This window comes from Coregonus clupeaformis, chromosome 1 (assembly GCF_020615455.1).
Source record: "Coregonus clupeaformis isolate EN_2021a chromosome 1, ASM2061545v1, whole genome shotgun sequence".
In the NCBI taxonomy this organism is placed as follows: Eukaryota; Metazoa; Chordata; class Actinopteri; order Salmoniformes; family Salmonidae; genus Coregonus; species Coregonus clupeaformis.
In genome coordinates, this window is record NC_059192.1 from 37,841,251 (window position 1) to 37,869,153 (window position 27,903).

Genomic DNA, 27,903 nt, shown 5'->3' on the forward strand with positions numbered 1-27,903 from the left:
CTTTGCAGACGATCTGACACCGGAGAGCTGAAAGACAGGGCCTTAAATACTGGGAGAGGTAGTGGGTAATGCAGCGCAGCTGGCAGAGTAATTAGAGCAGAGCAGAGCAGGGACAGGTGGAGCTAGTTAGGCTGAGTAGAGAGAGTGGTGAGCAGAGTGGAAGAAAATTAAGGTGGTAACCCGGTGGAGTGAGAGGCCCATGACATAAACGCAACATGCAACAATTTCAGGTTGTTGAGGAAAAAGGAAATCAGTCAATTGAAATAAATTCATTAGGCCCTAATCTATGGATTTCACATGACTGGGAATACAGATATGCATCTGTTGGTCACAGATAACTTAAAAAGGTAGGGGTGTGGATCAGAAAACCAGTCAGGATCTGGTGTGACCACCATTTGACTCATGCTGCGTGACACATCTCCTTCGCACAGAGTTGATCAGGCTGTTGATGGTGGTCTGTAGAATGTTGTCCCACTCCTCTTCAATGGCTGTGCGAAGTTGCTGGATATTGGCGGGAACTGGAACACGTTGTCATACACGTCGATCCAGTGCATCCCATACATGCTCAATGGGTGACATGTCTGGTGGGTATGCAGGCCATGGACGAACTGGGACATTTCCAGCTTCCAGGAATTGTGTACACATGGGGCCGTGCATTATCATGCTGAAACATGAGTTGATGGCGGCGGATGAATGGCACGACAATGGGCCTCAGGATCTTGTCACGATATCTCTGTGCATTCAACTTGCCATCGATCAAATGCAGTTGTGTTCGTTGTCCGTAGCTTATGCCTGCCCATACCATAACCCCACCGCCACCATGGGGCACTCTGTTCACAATGTTGACATTAGCAAACCACTCGCCCACACGACGCCATACACGTGGTCTGCGGTTGTGAGGCCAGTTGGACGTACTGCCAAATTCTCTAAAACGACGTTGGAGGCAGCTTATGGTAGAGAAATTAACATTCAATTCTCTGGCAACAGCTCTGGTGATCATTCCTGCATCAGCATGCCAATTGCACACTCCCTCAAAACTTGAGACATCCGTTGGCATTGTGTTGTGTGACAAAATTGCACATTTTAGAGTGGCCTTTTATTGTCCCCAGCACAAGGTGCACCTGTGTAAAGTCATGCTGTTTAATCAGCTTCTTGATATGCCACACTTGTCAGGTGGATGGATTATCTTGGCAAAGGAGAAATGCTGACTAACATGGATGTAAACACATTTGTGCACAACATCTTTGAGAAATAAGCATTCTGTGCGTATGGAAAATTTCTGTGATCTTTCATTTCAGCTCATGAAACATGTGACCAACACTTTACATTTATATTTTTGTTCAGTGTACTTTACACACTTAAATGTCCCACACAGTCATCCTGATTCCTATGTAAAATAGTCTTATGAGTGACCAAAACATCACCCATTATATTATTTCTAGTGATGAGCGGTTTTGAAAGAACTGATTGACCGATGTGGTTCAGTTATTTGAATTCAATTTAATTCGCACATCGCACAGTTTCTCTAGAGATAAATCAGATCCAGCCTGAACTGTGCGATGTAGAAGGGAGTTGTAGTTTCCAACAGGCCAATATTTGACATAATTTAGCACTTGAAACGTGGTAATTAACTACAATGACCATAATCCATTGCGCATCTACTTGTCCGGTCTGTGTTTATTTTACGCCTGCTACGGAAGAGAGAAGAATGCATGATCGTGAGGTGATATAAAGAGCAGCTGTTGCGTCGAGGTATCTCTACCTAAAAATATACATGATCTAAGTGATTGATAGTTGGTATTCAGCAGTCATAAAAGTATGCCTTACTTACTTTGAAGAGCTACAAAATAGTATTTTGTCAGACAGTGTGGTAACTTGACAAGGAATGGCCACACGCATTTCAATATTACTTTCCTTTACTATCAACCTAAGAAATAAATGGTGTACAGCCATGTACAAACGGTACAAATACAGCAAAATGATACAGCCCACTCAACATGTGGTGGAGTCGCATTGTACAGATCCGACATCATCAAAGGGGAAAGGTCACGGTCAATGCCAATAATAACTATGCACACGTGTCCACAACATAACACTTCTCCCCCTTAATTTCAATACCCCCTGTAAGGAAAACATAAGGTTAACAAGTAAACTACATCAGTGATTTATTTTATTTTATTCACAACACTTTAGAACTTCTGCTAGTGTTACTGTAAATGTAAACAAACAAAACATGACAGTCCTTACTTTTCAATTAGGTCTGCTGTTCCAAACAAACACTAACACCACAAGTCTCTCAGTCTCAACTACAGAGTTAGTCTTTCAGGAGGCTTGTGACTACGCTGTGATCTGCGCAGTACCCCTGGTGTGCCACAAGACACAGGTAAGGCGTGTCCCAGTGGAGCTGGGTCTGAGGGCACAGGAGCGGGTTGGGTGTTTGTGAGAGAAAGTCCATCACCCTCTGCTGGAACCACTGAATGCCCCTGTTCCTCAGATACTGTTTCCTGTGGGGTTTCTACTTGTATACTACCACCCGCAGCTGTTCCGTCTGAAAACATGGTATGTTCTTTGTCATAGCGCAGGCGGATGATACCTGGCAACCAGCGTTGGCTGCTTGTGAAGTTGCGGATGTAGACAGTGTCCTTGGGTTTTAACTGTCTCTCCCTCGCGTGGTGGTCATGTCTCTCTTTTTGTTTCTCCTGCTTCCGTTCCACTCGTGCTTTGATGTCCGGACGCAGTAGATCCAGGTGAGCTTTTGGCTTTCTGCCCATCAACATCTCAGCTGGAGCCTGTCCTGTTGTTGTTTGTGGTGTGATGCGGTACTGGAACAAGAACTGAGAGAACTTAGTTGTGATGGTTCCCCCAGTCATCCTTTTGAGCCCCTCTTTCAGTGTCTGCACAGCCTGCTCCGCTAAGCCGTTTGAGGCCAGGTGAAACAGAGTGCTGCGGACATGGCAAATCCTGTTTCTCTGCATGAATTCTTGGAACAAGTCACAGGTAAAGGATGTTGTGTTGTCGGACACAAGAGAGTCAGGCAGACCATGGGTTGCAAACACCTGCCGAAGCTTTTCGATGCATGTGGTCGCTGTGATGTTGCTCATGATATGAGCCTCCAGCCACTTGGAGTGTGCATCCACCATGACAAGGAACATGTGGCCCAAGAAAGGGCCTGCAAAGTCTATGTGCAGCCTGGACCATGGGCGGCACCATCTTCTGGTTGATCTGGCACTCAGAACATGATTTCACTTTGTTTTCTACGTCCTGATCCATGTTAGGCCACCAGATGTAAGATCTGGCTAAACTTTTCATCCGGGAGGCACCCGAGTGAGCCTCATGGACCTCATCCATGACTTGTGCACGGCCAAGGGGCGGAACAACCACTCTGGACCCCCAGAGTATGCAGCCATCCTGCACACTCAGCTCAGTTTTGCGCTTTGCATAAGGTCTCAGTCCATAATCCTCTTTGACAGGAGGCCAACCCTGCATAAGGTATATTTTCACTTGGGCTAGGATAGGATCCCGGTCTGTCCACTGTTTGATCTGTTTGACTTTCACAGGTGAGTTTGGCAATCTCTCCTCAGGAGGCACCACAGTTGTGGCGGGCATCTCTGGTAGCGGGAGACGGCTGAGCACGTCTGCGTTTGCATTGTCCTTCCCCGCTCTATACACGATAGTGTTCTGGTAAGCTGACATTTTGAGGGCCAAGCGCTGTATCCTTACTGAAGCCATGGGAGGAATGCATCTTGATTCACTGAAAAGGCTCATCAGTGGTTTGTGGTCAGTGGACATGGTGAAATGACGACCATAGAGGTACTGATGAAAGCGTTTCACAGCAAAGACTATGGCCAGACCTTCCTTGTCTAACTGTGAATAACCCTTCTCAGCAATTGTCAGTGTGTGTGATGCGAATCCAATGGGTTTCTCTGACCCGTCCTCCATCTGTTGAGAGAGTACTGCCCCGACGCCATAGGGCGAGGATTCACATGACAGGATGATCTCTTTGTCTTGGTCAAAATGAACCAGCAGTTGTGCTGATTGTAGTAGTGCGTTCACTTCCTTGAACGCTTTCTCTTGTGCTGGCCCCCACTTCCATTTACAGTCTTTGTGGAGCAGCTGATAAAGTGGAGCCAACACTGTTGACAGCTCAGGGAGGAACTTACCATAGTAGTTCACCATGCCCAGGTTTGGAGCATCCTTGATTGCCATGACTTTGTCCTCCACAGGACACAGAACCTGCACTGTGATCTTGTGACAGAGGTATGTCACACTCTGTGCTTGGAATGTGCACTTGCTACGCTTCAGACGCCCAGCTTTGGAGAATCTCTTTAACACCTGGTCAAGATGGTGGAGGTGCTCCTCCACCTGAACAAGCCTTTGTGCGTGTTGACTGTGACATAAGCTTTTGAGTCCTCATCCAGGAGGTGCTGTTGGTAGGCGTGACACATGTCAAGCTTTGAGAACGTCTTGCCTCCTGCAAGCGTCACAAACAGGTCCTCCACCCGCGGCAGCGGGTAATCGTCCAGCTTAGAGGCCCTGTTGATGGTGAGTTTGTAGTCCCCACATACAGTTGAAGTCGGAAGTTTACATACACCTTAGCCAAATACATTTAAACTCAGTTTTTCACAATTCCAGTCTTAGGTCAGTTAGGATCACCACTTCATTTTAAGAATGTGAAATGTCAGAATAATAGTACAGAGAATTATTTATTTCAGCTTTTATTTCTTTCATCGCATTTTCAGTTCTGCCCACACATTTTCTATAGGATTGAGGTCAGGGCTTTGTGATGGCCACTCCATTCCTTGACTTTGTTGTCCTTAAGTTATTTTGCCACAACTTTGGAAGTATGCTTGGTGTCATTGTCCATTTGGAAGACCCAATTGCGACCAACCTTTAACTTCCTGACTGATGTCTTGAGATGTTGCTTCAATATATCCACATAATTTTCCTTCCTCATGATGCCATCTATTTTGTGAAGTGCACCAGTCCCTCCTGCAGCAAAGCACCCCCCCAGCATGATGCTGCCACCTCCGTGCTTTACGGTTGGGATGGTGTTCTTCGGCTTGCAAGCCAACCCCTTTTTCCTCCAAACATAACGATGGTCATTATGGCCAAACAGTTCTATTTTTGTTTCATCAGACCAGAGGACATTTCTCCAAAAAGTAAGATCTTTGTCCCACTGTGCAGTTGCAAACCGTAGTCTGGCTTTTTTATGGCGGTTTTGAAGCAGTGGCTTCTTCTTTGCTGAGCGGCCTTTCAGGTTATGTTGATATAGGACTCGTTTTACTGTGGATATAGATACTTTTGTACCTGTTTCCTCCAGCAACTTCACAAGGTCCTTTGCTGTTGTTCTGGGATTGATTTGCACTTTTCGCACCAAAGTACGTTCATCTCTAGGAGACAGAATGCGTCTCCTTCCTGAGCGGTATGACGGCTGCATGGTCCTATGGTGTTTATACTTGCATACTATTGTTTGTACAGATGAATGTGGTACCTTCAGGCGTTTGGAAATTGCTCCCAAGGATGAACCAGACTTGTGGAGGTCTGCAATGTTTTTTCTGAGGTCTTGGCTGATTTCTTTTGATTTCCCCATGATGTCAAGCAAAGAGGCACTGAGTTTGAAGGTAGGCCTTGAAATACATCCACAGGTACACCTCCAATTGACTAAAATTGTGTAAATTAGCCTATCAGAAGCTTCTAAAGCCATGACATCATTTTCTGGAATTTTCCAAGCTGTTTAAAGGCACAGTCAACTTAGTGTATGTAAACTTCTGACCCACTGGAATTGTTATACAGTGAATTATAAGTGAAATAATCTGTCTGTAAACAATTGTTGGAAAAATGTATTGTGTCATGCACAAAGTAGATGTCCTAACCGACTTGCCAAAACTACAGTTTGTTAACACAACATTTGTGGAGTGGTTGAAAAATACGTTTTAATGACTCCAACCTAAGTGTATGTAAACTTCCGACTTCAACTGTATATGCACCATGCCGTCACTTTTCAGAATGGGAATGATTGGAGCTGCCCAGCGGGAGAACTGAATGGGAGTAATGATGTTTGTTTCCTGCAGCCATTCCAACTCATCCTCCACTTTCTTTTTCATGGCGTAAGGCACTGTCCTGGGCTTAAAAAAGCGAGGCTCGGCCTGAGGATCCACGAACAGCTTGACTGCAGTACCCTGCAATGTGCCAGTTCATCTTTGAAAATCTCAGGGTACTTTTGGATGACATCCTCAGTCACTCGTGTGTGTTCTATCTCACCCCAGTTCAGTTGTATTTTGGTGAGCCAGTCATGCCCTAGTAAACTAGGCCCATTCCCTTTCACCGCCAGGAGCCGTGCTCTCGCTTCCTGGCTGTGGTATGCAATGTCCACCTCTAGAGCCCCCAGCAATGGTATGGTTTCCCTGGTGTATGCACGCAGTCTGATCCCTGCCGGTGTGAGGGTGGAAGCCTGTTTTGAGCCCCACATTTGTTTACATTTACATTTTAGTCATTTAGCAGATGCTCTTAGCCAGAGCGACTTACATGAGCAATTAGGGTTAAGTGCCTTGCTCAAGGGCACATCGACAGATTTTTCACCTGGTCGGCTCGGGGATTAGAACCAGCGACCTTTCGGTTACTGGCACTACGCTCTTAACCACTAAGCTACCTGCCGCCCTAGTAGTTCTCCTCACTGATGACAGAGGCAGAAGCCCCCGTGTCAACCTCCATCCTCATTGCTTTCCATCAACCTCCACTGTAGCATAGATAGGCTCTGCACGCGGCTCACTCATATTAAACATGTTGTAGGAACAATGCTCTTCCTCCTCCTCTGTGCTCTCTAGGTGGTGCCCGGCTGACAACGGCTTCATTGCTGTGAACTTGCCCTGCCCAGCCTGCCTAGCCTCTAGCTTGCTCCTCTCCGTCGCTCATTAAGCTAGCTAGCTAACTGACTACCTCCACTGTTTCTTAGTTAGCTAGCACATCACCCTGTACATGCTGATCAAGTTTTATCCTCGTCGCCAAAAATATGTAGTAACTTGACAAGGAATGCCCACACGCATTTCAATATTACTTTCCTTTACTTTCAACCTAATAAATAAAAGGTGTACAGCCATGTACAAACGGTACAAATACAGCAAAACGATACAGCCCACTCAACATGTGGTAGAGTCGCATTGTACAGATCCGACATCATCAAAGGGGAAAGGTCACGGTCAATGCCAATAATAACCATGCACACATGAATAGTAATCATACTATAACAGACAGCATAGGCAGCAGCTCTATTGAGATAAGATGATGACTTGGAATGAAATAATAATAATAAAATAAAACAAATGTAATATACACAACAACTGAAATATTTATTAAAGTAAAGTAATGTGAATAAATTATGATTAATAAGTGATAAGTAGTAATGGGCAGTTAGTACCATCATGGGACTTTTATTAATTGTTTTATTCTGTGTTACAGCATTCAACCCACATAATGCATAGTGCATTTAATGTAAAAAATAAATAAATAATCAAACCGAAACTGAACCAACCTCAAAAAGCACTAATCGCTCAGCACTAATTTTGTCCCAGTAAAAATGCTTTGATGTATTTTTTCTCTCGTGTCTAACTATCAGTACGGCTGAAAAGACAGGCTGAGTGGGCGGGGAGCTAATAGGTTGAGTGGACAGGGAGCTCACCTTGACTGACAATTCTTTGAAACGCCTATTTCAAGCAACTTGGATGCAGTGAGCAGTGTTGCAGTAAGATCATGAAGCTAGCTAGCTAATTCATCTTGGACAATTTCAGTTGGAACTGGACAGGGCGAGGTCTGGGTACACCTCATAAAATATATACAGACTGCCAGACCATGTTCATAAACCATGACTATCAATGATGTCTAGAATTCCCATTTGGCATGTCTCTTTTGTTGGAGTTTGCATCAGCACTGACAGATGTGTTGACATGACAACCACATCAGAGTTTTGAACGACCCTCCCCCCTTTTGTTTCATGCTGGCTAAATACCTAGCTAGCCAGTATCTAACAAACACCAGACACTAATGAAAGGGAAAATCTATAAGTATCTTTGCCAGAGATGAATAGGAGAAACCTGCAATTATATTTGCTGACACCCTGCAGTCACATTTTGGCACTAGTAGACTAGCTAGCTATGTAAACCACACCCCTCTGTGAACACGCCTTCTGCGATGATGGTGACGAGGCAGTACTTATTTACATTAGGTGCGAGAATAAGACGTTACCACTGCTGTATTGAAATGAGGGGCTTTATGGGATGACACACAAAGCCCTATATAATTCTGCCTCCTGAATTCAAGTTGTTGACAAGGGGGAGGCGACCAGTAACTTTATGATCAAACTTTATCAATGTACCAGCAACAGTCATTTTTCATACTTTGATCTGGTTTCACCCAAATATTATCAGATTTGATGAAAAATAGCGGATACCTACTTGGTGCTATATAATACCCTTTTTTTAAGGATCTATAAAAAACCATGCTCATACGGTTATAAATGGAGCCTTTATGGTGCTATAAAGAACCCTTTCCTAAGGTTCCATAAAGAACTATAAAAAAAAAAAAGGTTCTACATAGCACCAAAAAGGGTTCTGCTACCGTTAAAACCCTTTTTTGGTGCTGTATAAAACCATTGTTAATGGTTCTATATAGAATGTTTACAGAGAATGGTTCTATGAAGAACAAAAAACAATTGAGTGGATGACTTCCAAATAGCACCCTATTCCCCCATATGGGCCCTGTTCAAAAGTACCCCCCCCACCTCTCTCTCTTTCTCTCTAGAAGCTCTGATAAAAAGGTATTGTCAGACGTGACTGTCACAAAGTTTACTGACGAGTTTCGAGCTGAAAGTTTTACAGAGGAGAAGGATGAGGAGAGAGCTATGTAATTACCACATCTAATCCCTTACACGTGGAGAAGGTGAGATTAACCAGTTTAATGTAGGTTGTGTGTGCACACACTTGGTGTTGATGTGTCAGTAAGTAATGCATCTGTCAACTCTCTGCCTTGATGTGTGTAGTTACCTGTGGAGACTGGTAGAGGGAGAAATATTTATGAATACACAACTTTCATTTGGATGTCATTCCATTCATTCTATTCCAGACATTACAATGAGCCAATCCTCACCATTTCTTCTTCCACTGTTCAGATCTCTTGCGTAATGCAGTGTGTTTATGTATTAGTGCATGTTTAGGTGTTTGTACATGTGCTTACAAGTGTCTATTATTGTGGAGTTTTAAACTGTATATGTTACCTAATCTAGGCTGTGTCCCAAATGGCATCCTATTCCCTACAGAGTGCACTACTTTTAACCATTTTACAAATACATTGTAGTCATTTAGCAGACACTCTTATCCAGAGCAACTTACAGGAGCAATTACGGTTAAGTACCTTGCTCAAGGGCACATTGACATATTTTTCACCTAGTCGGCTCATGGTTTTGAACCAGCAACATTTTGGTTACTGGCCCAACGCTCTTAAATGCTAGGCTACCTGCCGCCCTATGGGCCCTGGTCCAAAGTAGTGCACTATATAGGGACTAGGGTGCCATTCTGATTGCAGAATGGCGCCGGAGGGAATGGTGGCCATTTTACGAGATCCTGACCAATTGTGCTATTTTGTGTATTTTCTGCCGCTGATCTTAACTTTTTTTGTACATAATGTTTCCGCCATCGTTTCCTATGACCGAAAAGAGCTTCTGGACATCAGAACAGCTGTCACTAACCTCGATTTGGATGAGGACTTCTACTTCAATGAGTCGGCGGCGAAAGACATATTGATTATCCCGGACCAGGCCCTGAATCCCCGACACTCGTAGAAGGCGAAGACGGCGCTTTAGAGGCTGGCGCGTGGGCATCCTGGTGAGACTACGGCGGCGAATGAATAAATCGCCTCTACCCTCTGTTCTATTGGCAAATGTGCAATCGCTGGAGAAAACACTGGACAAGCTCCGTTCGAGACTATCCTATCAATGGGACATTAAGAACTGTAATATAATATGCTTCTCGGCATCATGGCTGAACAAGGACATGGATAATATAAATCTAGCTGGTCTTTCTATGCATCGGCAGGACAGAACGGCAGAGCCCGGTAAGATCAGGTATGTGTCTCTTTATTAACAACAGCTGGTGCACAATCTCTAATATTAAGGAAGTCTCTCGGTTCTGCTTGCCTGAGTTAGAATACCTCATGATAAGATGTAGACCATACTTATTTTTTGTACCTGTCTATTTACCATCCATTTTACCTAATTTCTGACAACATGTCACCTGTGCAACTACAGGGATTAAAACTCTAGATTACCTTTACTCCACACACAGAGATGAATACAAAGCTCTACCCCGCCCTCCATTTGGCAAATCGGACCATAACTCTATCCTGATTTCTGCTTACAAGCAAAAACTCAAACAGGAAGAACCAGTGATGCGCTCAGTATGGAAGTGGTCCAATGAAGCAGATGCAAAGCTACAAGACGGTTTCGCTAGCACAGACTGGAATATGTTCTGGGATTCATCCGATGGCATTGAGGAGTTAACAACATCAGTCACCGGCTTCATTAATAAGCGCATCGACGACGTTGTCCCCACAGTGACCATATGTACATACTGTATACCAACCAGAAGCCATGGATTACAGGCAACATCCACACTGAGCTAAAGGCTAGAGCTGCCACTTTCATGGAGCAGGACACTAATCCAGATGCTTATAAGAAATCCTGCTATGTCCTCCGACAAACCATCAAACAGGCAAAGTGTCAATACAGGACTAAGATCGAGCCTACCAGACAAGCTAAATGCCTTCTATGCTCGCTTCGAGGCAAGCAACAGTAAACCATACGTGAGAGCACCAGCTGTTCCGGACCACTGTATGATCACGCTCTCCATAGCCGATGTGAGTAAGACCTTTAAGCAGGTTAACATTCACAAGGCTGCAGGGCTAGACGGATTACCAGGATGAGTATTCAGAGCAGGTGCTGACAAGTGTCTTCACTGACATTTTCAACCTCTCTCTGACCCAGTCTGTAATACCTACATGTTTCAAGCAAACCACCATAGTCCCTGTGCCTAAGAACGCCAAGGTAACCTGTCTAAATGACTACTGCTCCATAGCCCCCACATCTGTAGCCATGAAATGCTTGAAAGGATGGTCATGGCTCAACAGCATCATCCCAGAAACCCTGGACTCACTCCAATTCTCATACCACCCCAACAGATCCACAGATGACGCAGTCTCTATTGCACTGCACACTGCCCTTTCCCACCTGGACAAAAGGAACACCTACGTGAGAATGCTGTTCATTGACTACAGCTCAGCATTTAACACCATAATGCCCTCCAAGCTCATAACTAAGCTTAGGACCCTGGGACTGAACACCTCCCTCTGCAACTGGATCCTGGACTTCCTGACGGGCCGCCCCCAGGTGGTGAGGGTAGGCAACAACACATCTGCCACCCTTACCCTCAACATGGGGGCCCCTCAGGGGTGCATGCTCAGTCTCCTCCTGTACTCCCTGTTCACCCACGACTGCATGGCTGCGCACGACTCCAACACAATCATTACATTTGCCGACAACATGACAGTGGTAGGCCTGATCACCGACAATGATAAGACAGCACATAGGGAGGAGGTCAGAGACCTGGCAGTGTGATGCCAGGACAACAACCTCTCCCTCAATGTGGGCAAGACAAAGGAGTTTATCGTGGACTACAGGAAACGGAGGGCCAAACACGCACCCATTCACATCGACAGGGCTGTAGTAGAGCTGGTCGAGTACTTCAAGGACCTCGGTGTCCACATCACTAAGGACCTATCATGGTCCAAACACACCAACAGAGTCGTGAAGAGGGCACGACAACACCTCTTCCCCCTCAGGAGGCTGAAAATATTTGGCATAGGCCCTCAGATCCTTAAAGTTCTACAGCTGCACCATTGAGATAATCTTAACTGGCTGCATCATCACTTAGTATGGCAACTGCTCGGCATCTGACCGCAAGGCACTACAGAGGGTAGTGCGTACGGCCCAGTACATTACTGGGACCAAACTACCTGCCATCCAGGACCTCTATACCAGGTAGTGTCAGAGGACGGCTCTAAAAATGGTCAAAGACCAAAGTTCTCTCTGCTTCCGCGCGGCAAGCGGTACCAGAGCGGCAAGTGTGTGACTAAAAGGCACATGAAAAGCTTCTACCACCGAGCCATAAGACTGCTGAACAGTTAATCAAATGACTACCTAGACAATTTACATTGATCCCCTTAACTTTTTATTTATTTATTTATATTGTTTTGCACTGACTCCCTTGCACTGGCTCTATGCACGCTCAGAGACTCTACCCACACACTCACACATAATACACTGCTACTCCAACACACACACACACACACTACATACGCTCAAAACACACACACACACACAAGCATATTGATGCCACACTCACTCACACACATACATACATACACACACACTCACTCATAGACAGACTTTCACAGATACGCTGCTGCTACTCTGTTTATTATATATCCTGATTGCCTAGTCACTTCTACCCCTACCCACATGTACATACTGTATTACCTCAATTACCTCAACTACCTCGTATCCCTGCACAATGACTTGGTACTGGTACTCCTTTTATATAGCCTCGTTCTAGTTGTTATTGTGTTACTATGTCCTTTTTTATTTAGCAAATATTTTGTCTTACTTTTTAACTCTGCACTGTCTGGAATGGGCTCGTAAGTAAAAATGTCACTGTAAAGTCTACCCCTGTTGTATTCGGCACGTGACCAATATAATTTGATTTGAAGTTGAGCTGAGCTGGGGTTGAGCAGAGAGCAAGGGTTGCTGATGGGATGGCCCAATGGGGGCTGCATTCTGATGCACTCTCTACTGTAGATCTGGTTTAAATCCATCTCACTGATGTACTGTAGCTATGTGGCTGTCCACCTTGAGCCCACACAGGTTATCTAGAGAGAGGAATTTAAATAAACCTAAAGCACAGGAGGTTGGTGGCACCTTAGTTGGGGAGAACGGGCTCGTGGTAATGGCTGGAGCGGAATCAGTGGAATGGTTTTCATGTGTTTGATGCCATTCCATTTGCTCCGTTTGTCATGAGCCCTCTCACTCCACTGGGTTACCACCTTAAGTTGTTTCCACTCTGCTCACCACTCTCTCTCTACTCAGCCTAACTAGCTCCACCTGTCCCTGCTCTGCTCGGCTCTAATTACTCTGCCAGCTGCGCTGCATTACCCACTAACCTCTCCCAGTATTTATAGCCCTGTCTTTCAGCTCTCCTGGGTCAGATCGTCTGCAAAGCTCACACCCGGAACCTGTTTGCTCGCGCTTCTGGCTCACCCTGGTTTTGTGACCCGGACCTGCCTGGTTTTTGGATACTCTTCTGCCTCAGGAGATCCAGACCTGCTTCTGCCATTACGACTCCTGACTACTCTTCAATCCCGGACTTCTGGACCACCAACCACCGGCGTCATCGGACGCATCGCTGCCACTGGGGGGAGGCACAGACCCAGCACATCGGACGGGATAACCCCTGGAGCCTTCACTCACTCCCTACATCCCTTTCCCCTTAAGTTTAAATAAACTTTCTGGTGTGACGCAATTGTGGTCCTCTTGTCGTCTGTCTGAACCGTGACAGTACGATCTGAACATCATGGACCCAGCGCACACTTCCCCCGACATGGAAACCGAAGAGCCTGAGCAACCCACCGCCATGCTACGCCTGGAACACACTGAGAGAGAGCTAGGCCGCATGAGCGGCGTCATCTCCTCTCTGCTTCAGGTCGGCCACCAACAGCATCAGCAGTTCCAGCAGCACCAGCAGCAGTCCCAGCAGCAGCAACAACAACTCGCCATGATCATTCAACTCCTCACCAACCTGACCCCAGCCAGTCTGCCCACCAGCCCTGCCCCCGAGTTACCTGCCCCGGTCATTGCAGCCGCTGCTCCGGAACCCAAGATTGGAAACCCCGAGCGGTTCAACGGCGATTCAACCCAGGTCCGGCCATTCCTGACTAGCTGCCGACTTCAGTTCTCCTTGCAGCCAAGGACCTTCGCCACGGAGGGGGCTAGAGTTGGGTATGCCATCACTCACCTGACGGGCCGAGCTCGACTCTGGGGAACAGCAGAGTTCGAACGTCAAACCCCCGCATGTGCAACCTTCGACCTGTTTGCTGAGGAGATGCTGAAGGTGTTTGACCTGGATTCACCCACCGCAGAGGCGTCTCGTGAACTGTTCAGTATTCGACAAGGCAGACGTACAGTCGCAGACCATTCCATCGACTTCCGAACCCTGGCTAGACGAAGTTCTTGGAACACACCATCGTTGGTGGACGCGTTCTTCCATAGTTTGGCTGACTATATCAAGGACGAGTTGGTCTCCCATGAACTGCCTTCCACTCTTGATGAAGCCATCGCACTGACTGTCAGGATCGACAGAGGGATACAGACCCGTCGTCGTGAGAGGGGGCGCCAAGGTCCACCTACTACCGGCATTCGGAGAGATCCGACTGGGCTCCTGTCATCTACTGCCACTCACCCAGGTCAGCTTGATCAGTCTGAGCCTATGGAGATTGGGCGAGCCTCTCTCACTCCTGCAGAGCGCCAGCGACGCTTCACCTCAAACCTCTGCCTCTATTGTGGAGGTGATGGACATCGTGTGGGAACCTGCCCTTTAAAGGGCCGAAGCTCACCGGGCATAGGGGGAGTCCGGTTGAGTTCAATGACCATCCAGTCCTCCGACCGCAAACCCCTGCTGCAAGTTCACCTCCGCCTCCCTGACTCAACTCACACCCTGGCTGCTCTGGTGGATTCTGGCGCCGAAGCCAACATAATGGACATCAAGCTGGCACGCCAACTGGGACTGGAGAACCTCCGTTTGACACCTCCTATTCCTGCCCGGGCACTGGACGGACACTTACTCGGATCGGTCACTCATGTCACGGCCCCGGTCTCGATGGGTCTGTCCGGAAACCATCAAGAAACTATCCAGTTTCACCTGCTCCCCCTCTCCAGGCCAACCCCTCATCCTGGGTTACCCATGGCTCCGCCCGGCACAACCCTCAGCTCGACTGGGTGACCGGGGTGATCAGGGAGTGGGGAGAGGACTGCCACCGAACCTGCCTGCTTGCCGCCGCACTACCCCCTCGGCCAGTACCTACTAACTCCGCTCCTGACCCCTCCAAGGACCCTGTGTCGATTCTGCCAAGTCCCTGCATCGTTGCAGCTCTGACCTGGGCTGTTGAGGAACAGGTGCTGGAGGCTCTCCGTAACCAGCCAGGTCCCAGCACTTGCCCAGCTGACCGCCTTTTTGTCCCCGAAGACCTGAGGTCCCAGGTCGTTCAGTGGGGACATGACTCCCGCCTAGCTTGTCACCCTGGCTCCACCCGCACTTACAACCTGCTCGCCCAGAGGTTCTGGTGGCCCTCTCTGAGGAAGGATGTACGGAATTCGTCCAAGCCTGCCCCATCTGCAACCAACACAAGTCGTCCTGCCAGCCCCCAGCCGGATTGCTGCAGCCCCTGCCTGTGCCCAGGAGTCCGCTGGTCCCTGCTGCGCCTTGTCCTCCTCCTCCACGGCTCGTCGATGGTGGTCTGGTTTACACCGTCCCGCCGCCTGCTTCGGTCCAGACGGAGGGGTAGGGGTCTCCAGTACCTCATTGACTGGGAGGGCTATGGACCTGAGGAAAGGACCTGGGTGCCAGCTAGTCGGATTGTGGATAGGACTCTCATCACCGCTTTCCACCAACGGCATCCTGATCAACCTGCAATCCGTAGGGGGCCGCCCCAGAGGGGTCCCTAACCGTCCGGCCCGCTCGGCTTCCTGTCCTGTGCCTGATCCTGTCTCGGGACCTGTCCCATCTCCCGACCACGGCCCTCCGGCTTCCTCCGAGGATGAGGACGTTCACTCGGACCGTTCGGAGGAGTTCTAGCCCTCCTCCGGCTCCCCTCCTCCCGCCCGGCGTGGTGTTGCTCTTGGGACTTCTGGGGCCGTCCCTTGGGGGGTTCTGTCATGAGCCCTCTCACTCCACTGGGTTACCACCTTAAGTTGTTTCCACTCTGCTCACCACTCTCTCTCTACTCAGCCTAACTAGCTCCACCTGTCCCTGCTCTGCTCGGCTCTAATTACTCTGCCAGCTGCGCTGCATTACCCACTAACCTCTCCCAGTATTTATAGCCCTGTCTTTCAGCTCTCCTGGGTCAGATCGTCTGCAAAGCTCACACCCGGAACCTGTTTGCTCGCGCTTCTGGCTCACCCTGGTTTTGTGACCCGGACCTGCCTGGTTTTTGGATACTCTTCTGCCTCAGGAGATCCAGACCTGCTTCTGCCATTACGACTCCTGACTACTCTTCAATCCCGGACTTCTGGACCACCAACCACCGGCGTCATCGGACGCATCGCTGCCACTGGGGGGAGGCACAGACCCAGCACATCGGACGGGATAACCCCTGGAGCCTTCACTCACTCCCTACATCCCTTTCCCCTTAAGTTTAAATAAACTTTCTGGTGTGACGCAATTGTGGTCCTCTTGTCGTCTGTCTGAACCGTGACACCGTTCTGGCCATTATTATAAGCCGTTCCCCCTCAGCAGCCTCTTGTGACCTTAAAGCATCTATTATGGTAGATTTCACATGGGCACTGCTTGTATAGATTGAGGCATTCGGCATTTATGTGACACTTCCAACGTCTGCACACACACACACCTGCTCTGAGACTGCTGAGAGCGGCACCCCTCTTATCATCTGCCAGATTTACCCATGGCGATGGAGGAGCTCACGTGGAACAGCGGTGATTTTCCTCGCCGTCCCTTGCCATCGCCATGCCGACAGAAGCAAACACAAACCTGCTGCTAAATATGCCACTATCTCCCCCTCAGACACTTTGTCTCTCTGTCTCCCTCTGCCTCTCACTGTCTAACCCTATCTCTCTCCCTCTCTCTTTCTATCGCTCCCTCAGCCTCTCTCCCTCGATCCTCATCCCTTTCTCGTCTTCTTTCCCTCAACCTCTCACTTTGCCTCTCCCTCAGCCTCCCCCTCTCTCTGTCTGTATGTCTGCCCTATCGTTCACTTCACCGCCTGCCTGTACTCCATTAGTTATGCTACTTTCTCCCTACCTTCTTCCCTCTTTACCACCCCTTCTACCCCCTCTCTTCCTCCTTCTCTCCCTCCTTCTCGTTCTCTCTCCACTTAACTTGCAGTTATCTGTCAAATTCCATCCTGGCGGCTGTGGTGCTGGAATCAATCAGAGTTGACTAGCTTTCAGCTTATCTCAACCGAAGGTGATAGATTTTCCTTGTTAGGTATAATTTGATGCTCTATCCCATCTCTTCCAAAGCAAATTAAATTGTAGTTGAGTCGAATGGGGCTCCTAGTTTCAGGCTGCCATGAGCGAGCGAGTGTGTGTGTGTAAGAAGAGGGTGTGTGTGTGGGGGTTAGAGAGAGTGTGTCAAATCAAAGCGTATTTGTCACGTGCCGAATACAACGGGTGTAGACTTTACCATGAAATGCTTGCTTGCGAGCCCTTCCGAATGATGCAGAGTAAAAAAAATAATCATTCAAATTAAAATAGTAACACAAGAGGAATAAAATACACAAGATTTGAGCTTTATACAGGCAGTAACAGTACTGAATCAATGTATGAGGTATTTGAGGTAGATACTGTATGTACATGAAGGCAGGGTAAAGTGACTAGGCATCAGGATAGATAATGAGAGTGAAATAAAGAACAGAGTAGCAACATCATATGATGAGTGTAAATGTGTATGTGTGTGTGTATGTGTGTGTTAGAAAAAGAGAGGGATCGAGAGAGCGAGAGAACAAGAGAGAGAGAGAAAGTGTGTGTGTGCATGCAGATCGCTCAAGAGTGACTTCGAAATTGGACGTCTATCCATGTCCTGAGTATGTATGAAAATGCCTTCAAAACCGGCCACTAGGGGCAACAGTGAGCTTGGGTTTTGCTAGGGTGTTGTAGCTATGTGGCTATGTGGGGTGGTGGATGGGTGTAATCCCATGACTCTGGATAAACAATTTGTGTGTTTGATCCCAGTGGTGAACCCTTGTTTTTTTGTTAGTTTTTTACCCTATTCCAAATCTTAACCCGTACCTTAACCAGTGGTGTAAAGTCTTAAGTACAAATACTTTAAAGTACTACTTAAGTAGTTTTTTGGAGTATCTGTACTGTACTTTACTATTTACATTTTTGACAATTTTTACTTTTACTTCACTACATTCCTAAAGAAAATAATGTACTTTTTACTCCATACATTTTCCCTGACACCCAAAAGTACTTTTTGACAGGAAATGGTACAATTCATGCACTTATTAAGAGAACATCCCTGGTCATCCCTACTGCCTCTAATCTGCTTTGTTTGTACATTTTGTCTGAGTGTTGGAGTGTACCCCTGGCCAATAATAAAAAATAAGAAAATTGTGCCGTCTGGTTTGCTTAATATAAGGAATTTGAAATTATTTATAATTTTACTTTTGATACTTAAGTATATTTTAGCAATTGCTTTTACTTTTGATACTTAAGTATATTTAAAACCAAATACTTTTATACTTTTACTCAAGTAGTATATTACTGGGTGACTTTCACTTTTCCTTGAGTCATTTTCTATTAAGGTATCTTTACTTTTACTCAATTATGAAAATTGAGTACTTTTTCCACCACTGACCTTAACCATTCGGAATGAGTGCTTCAACTTAATGTTTTAACCCTATCCAAAACCTCAACCCTTAACCTTATAAATTTGACGTTTGGAGAAACGTCGACATTTGGCATTTGGAGAAAAGGAACGATACTGAGCAGGAGGAGCAACCCACAGTGTCAAATACACTTCGAAATGTGATGTTTGGAGAAACTTTGAAATGTGATATTTGGAGAAATGTGGAGAAACGTCTAATTTTGCAGTGAGACTGTGAGAACTTGTTGTGTGTGTGTGTGTGTGTTAGTGTGTGAGTGTCTCTCTCTCTGTGTGTGTGTGTGTGTTTCTCCCTCTCTGTGTGTGTGTGTGTGTCTGTCTATGCGTGCATGTGTCTGTGTGTGTGTGTGTAACTCAGCACATCTGTCTCCTCTGCCACTACTCACTACAGTATGGCACACTTTGTCTGAGTCCCAAATGGCACCCTATGCCCTTTGTAGTGCAATGCTTTTGACCAGGGCCCATAGACGGGTGGGTTGTTTAGCAACAAAACCAATGCGTGTGCAACCGTGGAGCGGGATTGGCTTAGAATCAAAGGATTGTTGACAACATGTAAACTATATATCCTCTCCAAATCTTTATTGAACACATAAAGACATTTGCACAATGAGCACTTGTTGTCTCTCAAATACATTGTTACAGTTGTTGGTTAGCTAGCTAGCTAATTTTTTGTCACATTCTCTTACATTTCAAAGATGATGGAACAAAAGCTAACTATAGAAAACGCATGTTCTTTGTTTGTCTTATCTTTTACCAGATCTAATGTGTTATATTCTCCTACATTAATTTCACATTTCCACAAACTTCTAAGTGTTTCCTTTCAAATGGTATCACAAATATGCATATCCTTGCTTCAGGTCCTGAGCTACTGTCACGTTCGTTCAAGGACGGGTCAGACCAAGGGGCAGCTTGATATGCATACATGTTTATTTACAATGAATAAACACACGACAAAACAACAAACCAAACGAAACGTGAAGTCCAAAGGCTGAACACAAAACTAGCCTAAACACGGAACAAGATCCCACAACTAACTAGTGCCAATAGGCTGCCTAAGTATGATCCCCAATCAGAGACAACGAGCGACAGCTGCCTCTGATTGGGAACCACACCGGTCAACATAGATCTATACATACTAGAACACAAGCATAGAAAATACAACATAGAATATCCACACCCTGACTCAACATATAAGAGTCCCCTGAGTCAGGGCGTGACAGTACCCCCCCCCCCCCCAAAGGTGCGGACTCCGACCGCACAACCTTTACATAACAGGGTAGGGACCGGGCGGGTATTCTGCCTCGGAGGCGGATTCGGCTCCGGGCGTCACGACCACATACTCTCTGCCTCCCTGTTGCGCCCCTGGTCTGGTCTGGACCTCGGCGCTGCTTTCCCTCTCCTTCCTCCCACGATACTCCAAGCCCTGTCTGGACCCTGGTGTGGGAGACACCGAACCTGGAGAGGGGTTGACATCTGGGTCTGGACTGGAACCGCTGACCGGAGCTGGACTGGGCACCGGTGGAGCGTACTGCTCTGGCTCCGGACTGCTCTAGCACCACTGGCTTAGTGCGAGGAGCAGGAACGGGCCGGGCCGGACTGGGAACACGCACCACTGGCCTGGTGCGAGGAGCAGGAATGGGCCGTACCGGGCTGACGACACGCACCACTGGCTTGGTGCGGGGTGCAGGAATGGGCCGGGCCGGACTGGCGACACGCACCACTGGCTTGGTGCGAGGAGCAGGAACAGGCCCGGCCGGACTGAGAACACGCACCACTGGCTTGGTGCGAGGAGCAGGAACGGGCCGGGCCGGACTGGGAACACGCACCACTGGCCTGGTGCGAGGAGCAGGAACGGGCCGGGCCGGACTGGCGACACGCACCACTGGCTTGGTGCGAGGAGCAGGAACGGGTCGGGCCGGACTGGGAACACGCACCACTGGCTTGGTGCGAGGAGCAGGAACAGGCCGGGCCGGACTGGCGACACGCACCACCGGCTTGGTGCGAGGAGCAGGAACGGGCCGGGTCGGACTGGGAACACGCACCACGGGCTTGGTGCGAGGGACAGGAACGGGCCGGACCGGACTGTGGAGGCGGACTGGAGGTCTGGAGCGGAGAGCTGGCACAACCCGTCCTGGCTGGCTGCCCACTTTCGCACGACACGTGCGGGGCGCTGGCACAGAACGCACTGGGCTGTGCATGCGCACTGGCGATACAGTGCGTTTCTCCGCATACCTGGGTTCCTCTATTAACCCCCACTCCTTATGCTGCCTAACTAGCTCCTCTCTCCGTGCCGCTACTTCCTCCTTTTCCCTACGAGCCTCCTGCAGTGCCTCCTCTTGACTGGATCTCTCCCGCTCTATTCTAGCTATAAGGCCCCGTAATGTGGTGGCCTCCTCTCTTACCCTGCGGATCCGATCCCTCTCTCTCTCTCGGCACTCCTCCTCCAGTGAGGACTCCTCCGGGAGCCCCCACGAATTAGGGAACATAAACTCATCGTCGTCGTCATCCTCCGACTCCTCAATATAATACTGTTCCCACTCTTCTTCCCATGGTCGTAGGGAATCAATCTGGAAACCCACCGGGTGCAGTGGTCGGGGCTCTTCTCTCTCGCTCCCCGACCACCCCTTTAGCCCCCCCAAAAACATTTATTGGGGCTGCTTCTCGGGCTTCCTCCTCGGCCGGTTTCTGTGTTGCCGTTGCTCCTCTCCTGCCTGGGCTTCCTTCTTCGCCCAGGGTCCTTTTCCCGCAAATATCTCCTCCCACGACCACATTTTCCCCACCTGTGTCCAGGGTGTTCGGTCCTCCTGGGCACGCTGCTTGGTCCGTGTTTGGTGGGATCTTCTGTCACGTTCGTTCAAGGACGGGTCAGACCAAGGCGCAGCGTGATATGCATACATGTTTATTTACAACGAATAAACACACGACAAAACAACAAACCAAACGAAACGTGAAGTCCAAAGGCTGAACACAAAACTAGCCTAAACACGGAACAAGATCCCACAACTAACTAGTGCCAATAGGCTGCCTAAGTATGATCCCCAATCAGAGACAACGAGTGACAGCTGCCTCTGATTGGGAACCACACCGGCCAACATAGATCTATACATACTAGAACACAAACATAGAAAATACAACATAGAATATCCACACCCTGACTCAACATATAAGAGTCCCCTGAGTCAGGGCGTGACAGCTACAGGCAGTTAGATTTGGGTATGTCATTTTAGGCAAAAATTGAAAAAAAGGGACTGATCCTTAAGAGGTTATTCACTAGTGTTGATTTTTCAGTGTAACATTTCATGTGTTGATTCAAGAGTTAAAATAACACTGTAAAGAGTTAAATTAACACTCAGTGTTGTAAAATAACCCCAGCGTTGGTGTTAATAACCAGAGTTCAACCAAACCACACCCATCATTTTCATATTTCCCACCATGCTCTATTGCAGGTAGATTTTTGGAATTCAGTTCAATATCTATGTTTTTGCATGTACATTCATTAATCTTATGCTACTCAAATAGAAATAACAGAAATGTTTCTGAACTATTGCAATCTGTTACTACGACTTAATGCACCCGTTACTGAAATGGTTGTTCTAGTTTAGATGTTTAAGGTAGTCTCATATCTCATTTGTATTGGATTGTCTTAAATGTTTTAAATTTTAATGACAACATATTGGTAAAGGTCACAGGACTGAAGATTGCACTCCACACTTAGTCGTGTGTGCTTAGTCCCCTCCTGTACTCCCTGTTCACCCATGACTGTGTGGCCAAACACGACTCCAACACATCATCAAGTTTGCTGATGACACAACGGTGGTAGGCCTGATCACCGGCGACGATGAGACAGCCTATAGAGAGAAGATCAGTGACCTGGCAGTGTGGTGCCGGAATAACAACCTCTCCTTCAACGGCTGTAAGACCAAGGAGCTGATCTAGGACTACAAGAAACAGGTGGGCGAGCACACCCCTATCCACATCGACGGGGCTGTAGTGGAGCTTCAAGTTCCTCAGTGTCCAAATCACTAAGGACTTAAAATGGTCAACACACGTGCACAGTCGTGAAGAAGGCGCAACAGTGCCTCTTCCTCCTCAGGAGGTTGAAAAGGTTTGGCATGGGTCCTCAAATCCTCAAAACATTCTACAGCTGTACCACTGAGAGCATCTTGACTGGCTGCCAATAGCACCACCCTCGATCGCATTGCGCTACAGAGGGTGGTGAGGACAGACAAGTACATCACTGGGGCCGAGCTCTATATCAGGCGTTGTGAAAGGAAGGCCCCAAATCGTTAAAGACTCCACCCACTGTTCTCTCTGCTTCCGCACGGCAAGCGGTACAGGCTCCTGAACAGCTTCTATCCCCAAGCCATAAGACTGCTAAATAGATAACTATATAGCTAACAAAATGACTACACGGACTATCTCAGTTGACCCTTGTATTTTATTTTGTCTCTATGCACACTCACAGGGCCCTACACTCACACACACTGACACACCAACACACACACATACACTCAATCCATAATTTGCTCACACACACATAATATGTACATAATGTACATTTACACTGACTCTACACACACGCACACCCACTCACATACAATCATCACATAAGCTGCTGCTACTCTGTTTATCATATATCCTGATGCTTAGTCACTTTTCCCCTATACATATCTACCTGTATCACTCCAGTATCCCTGCACATTGTAAATAGGGTACTGGAACTGACTGACCCTTTATATAGTATGCTTACTTTCTCATGTTTTTCTTATTTCTTATTTTTATTTCTTGTGTGTTTTTGTTCTACCTTATGTTATTTTTAGTATTATATTGTTATTGATTACTGCATTGTTGGGTTCAGAGCTTGCAAGAAAGGCATTTCACTGTACTTGTGCATGTGACATTAAAACGGGAAACTTAAAACTTTAAGAAGATACAATGAGCTGAAACAAGCCACCTACGATTCCCTACAAGGGAGCTTCTTGTCCTTGTTGCTAGTTATCTGACTGTTCAGAATCATAACAAAGCACACCTTCCGTCCACATTGATGTGCGTGCATAATTTTTGTGACATTGTTAGCTAACCCATTTACAGTTCTTCAGAGACCCTAAAATGGGTTCCCATATGGCATTGCTCTCAACAACATTATTTGGTACAACTTGCACCTTGATTTTTGTGTAGAGTGAATGCGGTCATGTCAGGTCTATTGACAGGTCTTATCACTGTCACTTCCATGTCAAACTGACACTGTCAAATAAAGTGACACTGTTTATTTGAAGGAATGTATGATTGGTGATGGTGACCCACCTCGTCCTTGTCCTCAACCTGGATGAAGAGGGGCAGGGCGAAGCCCACCTGGGCCAGCTCAGTGATACGCAATCGGTACTCGGAGCTGTTGAACTTGGGGGCATTGTCGTTCTTATCAATCAGCAGGATGGTGAAGGTGGTCATCACCGAGGCATCCGACGGGTTACGGTCATCGTTCAACTCTGTGCCCTAAGGTTGGAATGGAGGGGTAGAAAAGGGGGAGAGGGAGAGAGGTAGGGAAGGAAGGGGTGGGGGGGGGTATGGAAGGAGGACGGGCAGAAAAGGCAGGCGGATAAGTAGAAGTGCAATAATTAATTTCCAGTGTGAACGAGAGAGCTAGAGAGAAAGATAGAGATACAGTATGTGGTGTTGGAGCTTAAATTGTTCTAGTGGACTGAAAGTGGTCCCAAATAAGCACCCTATTCCCTACATAGTGCACTACTTTTGACCAGAGCCCATAGGGCTCTGTTCAAAAGTAGTACACTATATAAGGTGCCATTTGGGACATTACCAATCTCCTCCAGGTATTTACATCTGTACCTTTATTGGATCAAGCGGAGGGACACAAAGCAATCATAGAAAGCTTCTCTAAGTGGGGGCGCGATGGGGCCCTGACAACAGTATGCTATTTTCCCCACTTCAAATTGTGATTAGCCTACAGGTGTGCACCAACAGAGGGTTCACAAGACCTGACAGAGATCAATGCAAAACAGTACTCAGAAAACTTTTTTCGAAACAAAATCAGTTCTATGATGGCGAACATCAGACTTCTCTTTTACTGTTGCTGTTAGCCTAGGCTACTGTTAGCCAAAAGCTAACACTATAGCAACCTGAAAACAACTGCGCTCTGTCTGATGTTGTGGCATTTAGCATCATTCTGATTGGTAAAGCGAGTAGAGTATTATTATTATTATTTCTTTTTGACTATCCGGATTTTCCAAAAAAAATCATGATATTATTTGAATAGTGAAATAATTTCAAATACTAATCTCTAACAAACACATGTTATAAACACAGTTATAAACAAAAAAAACATATTTCAGTTTGTCTGATCCTGAATCTTTTTGTACAGGCCATCTATCTATTTGTGAGTCTAAAGCAGACTACAGGTTCTGGTAGAAAGCAGTCATCAACTAGCCTCGTACAACCACACTGATCTCGTGAGCTTAGATAAATATGTTTAATTAAACATATTTATGTAAGCTCGCGAGATCAGTTTGGTAGTACGAGGCTAGTCATCAACATTCACTCTGGCAACTGTCCTTTTTCCACAAATCCCTGCACCTGTTCCCCACTCCGAAATTCATAAGAACATCTTCTATTCCTTCATCCTCCCAGGTTGTTCCCAAGGAAGACTAGCTGTTCTCTGTCATAACATGCCTTAGGTTGGGGTGTGAAAATTCACACCTGGAAGATTATACCTCACATCCCAATGCCTTGAATTAAGTATTGATGATGTATTCTATACTGTAGCCGCATCCTCTATTCAAAATGTACGTACTATATGTACAGTTGAAGTCCGTTTTTCACAATTCCTGACATTTAATCCTAGTAAAAATTCCCTGTGGTAGGTCAGAAAGGATCACCACTTTATTTTAAGAATGTGACATGTCAGAGTAATAGTAGAGAGAATTATTTATTTAAGCTTTTATTTCTTTCATCACATTATCAGTGGGTCAGAAGTTTACATACACTCAATTAGTATTTGGTAGCATTGCTTATAAATTGTTTAACTTGGGTCAAACGTTTCGGGTAGCCTTCCACAAGGTTCCCACAATAAGTTGGGTGAATTTTGGCCCATTCCTCCTGACAGAGCTGGTGTAACTGAGTCAGGTTTGTAGGCCTCCTTGCTCGCACATGCTTTTTCTATAAAATTGAGGTCAGGGCTTTGTGATGGCCACTCCAATGCCATGACTATGTTGTCTTTAAGCCATTTTTCCACAACTTTGGAAGTATGCTTGGTGTCATTGTCCATTTGGAAGACCCAATTGCGACCAAGCTTGAACTTCCTGACTGATGTCTTGAGATGTTGCTTCAATATATCCACATAATTGTCCTTCCTCATGATGCCATCTATTTTGTGAAGTGCACCAGTCCCTCCTGAAGCAAAGCACCCCCTCAGCATGATGCTGCCACCCCGGTGCTTCATGGTTGGGATGGTGTTGTCTGGCTAGCAAGCTAACACCTTTTTCCTCCAAACATAACAATGGTCATTATGGCCAAACAGTTCTATTTTTGTTTCATCAGACCAGAGGACATTTCTCCAAAAAGTACGATCTTTCTCCCCATGTGCAGTTGCAAACCATAGTCTGGCTTTTTTATGGCGGTTTTGGAGCAGTGGCTTCTTCCTTGCTGAGCGACCTTTCAGGTTATGTCGATATAGGACTCGTTTTACTATGGATATAGATACTTTTGTACCTGTTTCCTCCAGCATCTTCACAAAGTCCTTGCTGTTGTTTTGGGATTGATATGCACTTTTCGCACCAAAGTATGTTCATCTCTAGGAGACAGAACACGTCTCCTTCCTGAGCGGTATGACGGCTGCGTGGTCCCATGGTGTTTATTCTTGCATACTATTGTTTGTACAGATGAATGTGGTACCTTCAGGCGTTTGGAAATTGCTCCCAAGGATGAACCAGACTTGTGGAAGTCTACAGTTTTTTTTTTCTGAGGTCTTGGCTGATTTCTTTTGATTTTCCCATGATGTCAAGCAAAGAGACACTGCGTTTGAAGGTAGGCCTTGAAATACATCCACAGGTACATCTCCAATTGACTCAAATTATGTAAATTAGCCTATCAGAAGCTTCTAAAGCCATGACATCATTTACTGGAATTTTCCAAGCTTGTTTAACGGCACAGTCAACTTAGTGTATGTAAACTTCTGACCCACTGGAATTGTGATAGAGTGAATTATAAGTGAAATAATTTGTCTGTAAACAATTGTTGGAAAAATTACTTGTGTCATGCACAAAGTAGATGTCCTAACCGACTTTCCAAAACTATAGTTTGTTAACAAGAAATGTGTGGATTGGTTGAAAAACTAGTTTTAATTACTCCAACCTAAGTGTATGTAAACTTCCGACTTCAACTGTAACTGTGAGGATTTACAACTAAATAAAATGTAGAGGTGGTGGTGTAGCTATATATGTTCAGTTTAGGTCTCTCATTAATCCCAGGCCTAAACACAAACACGACAGACAGAGACAGACAGACCTGGACAGTTAGAGTGAATCCGGATGAGTAGAGGGGGTTCTCTCTGTCCAGTTGTCCATTCACCGTCAAAGAGCCACTGATGTAGGCCAGAGCAAAGATACTGTTGGTGTTGCCTGGAGGAATGAGAGGAGAGGCGGAAAGAGGGAAAGGATAGGGGGAGACAGGAGGGGAGAGTGAGGGAGAGAGGTGAGAAGATAGGAAAGGGGGGAGAGAGAGAAGGAGATAAAAGTAGAGGGTGAGACAGAGGAGGGAATTGATGGGAGAGAGAGGAGAGGGAGAGAGAGAGTCAGTGATCCTCATCAGGTAAATTATTAAACATGCCTATTGGGTAGAGGTATCCATAGCACTAGTCAAGTGGAAGTGGTCTATGAAGTGTGTGTGTGTGTGTGTGTGTGTGTGTGTGTGTGTGTGTGTGTGTGTGTGTGTGTGTGTGTGTGTGTGTGTGTGTGTGTGAGTCATGTGTGTTTGTGTCTGTGTATGAAGTATGTGTGTGTGTGTGTGACGGAGTGTCTTATATAATACAGTGTCTGGTCAATGCTATAGCACTATCTCTCTACCAGTCCAGGGCTCCCCTCTGACCTCTGTCCACCTGCATCTCTTTATCTAATTTGTCATTCTGCTCTCTGCCCTTCACCTCTGCTTTCTCCATCAGCCTCTTAATTTCTTCCAT

The 27,903-nt window shown here is 46.7% G+C and overlaps 1 pseudogene; it reads right to left on the reverse strand.

Moving 5' to 3' along the window:
- Positions 1–2,314: 2,314 nt before the first annotated feature.
- LOC121584997 lies at positions 2,315–27,903 on the reverse strand (annotated as a pseudogene).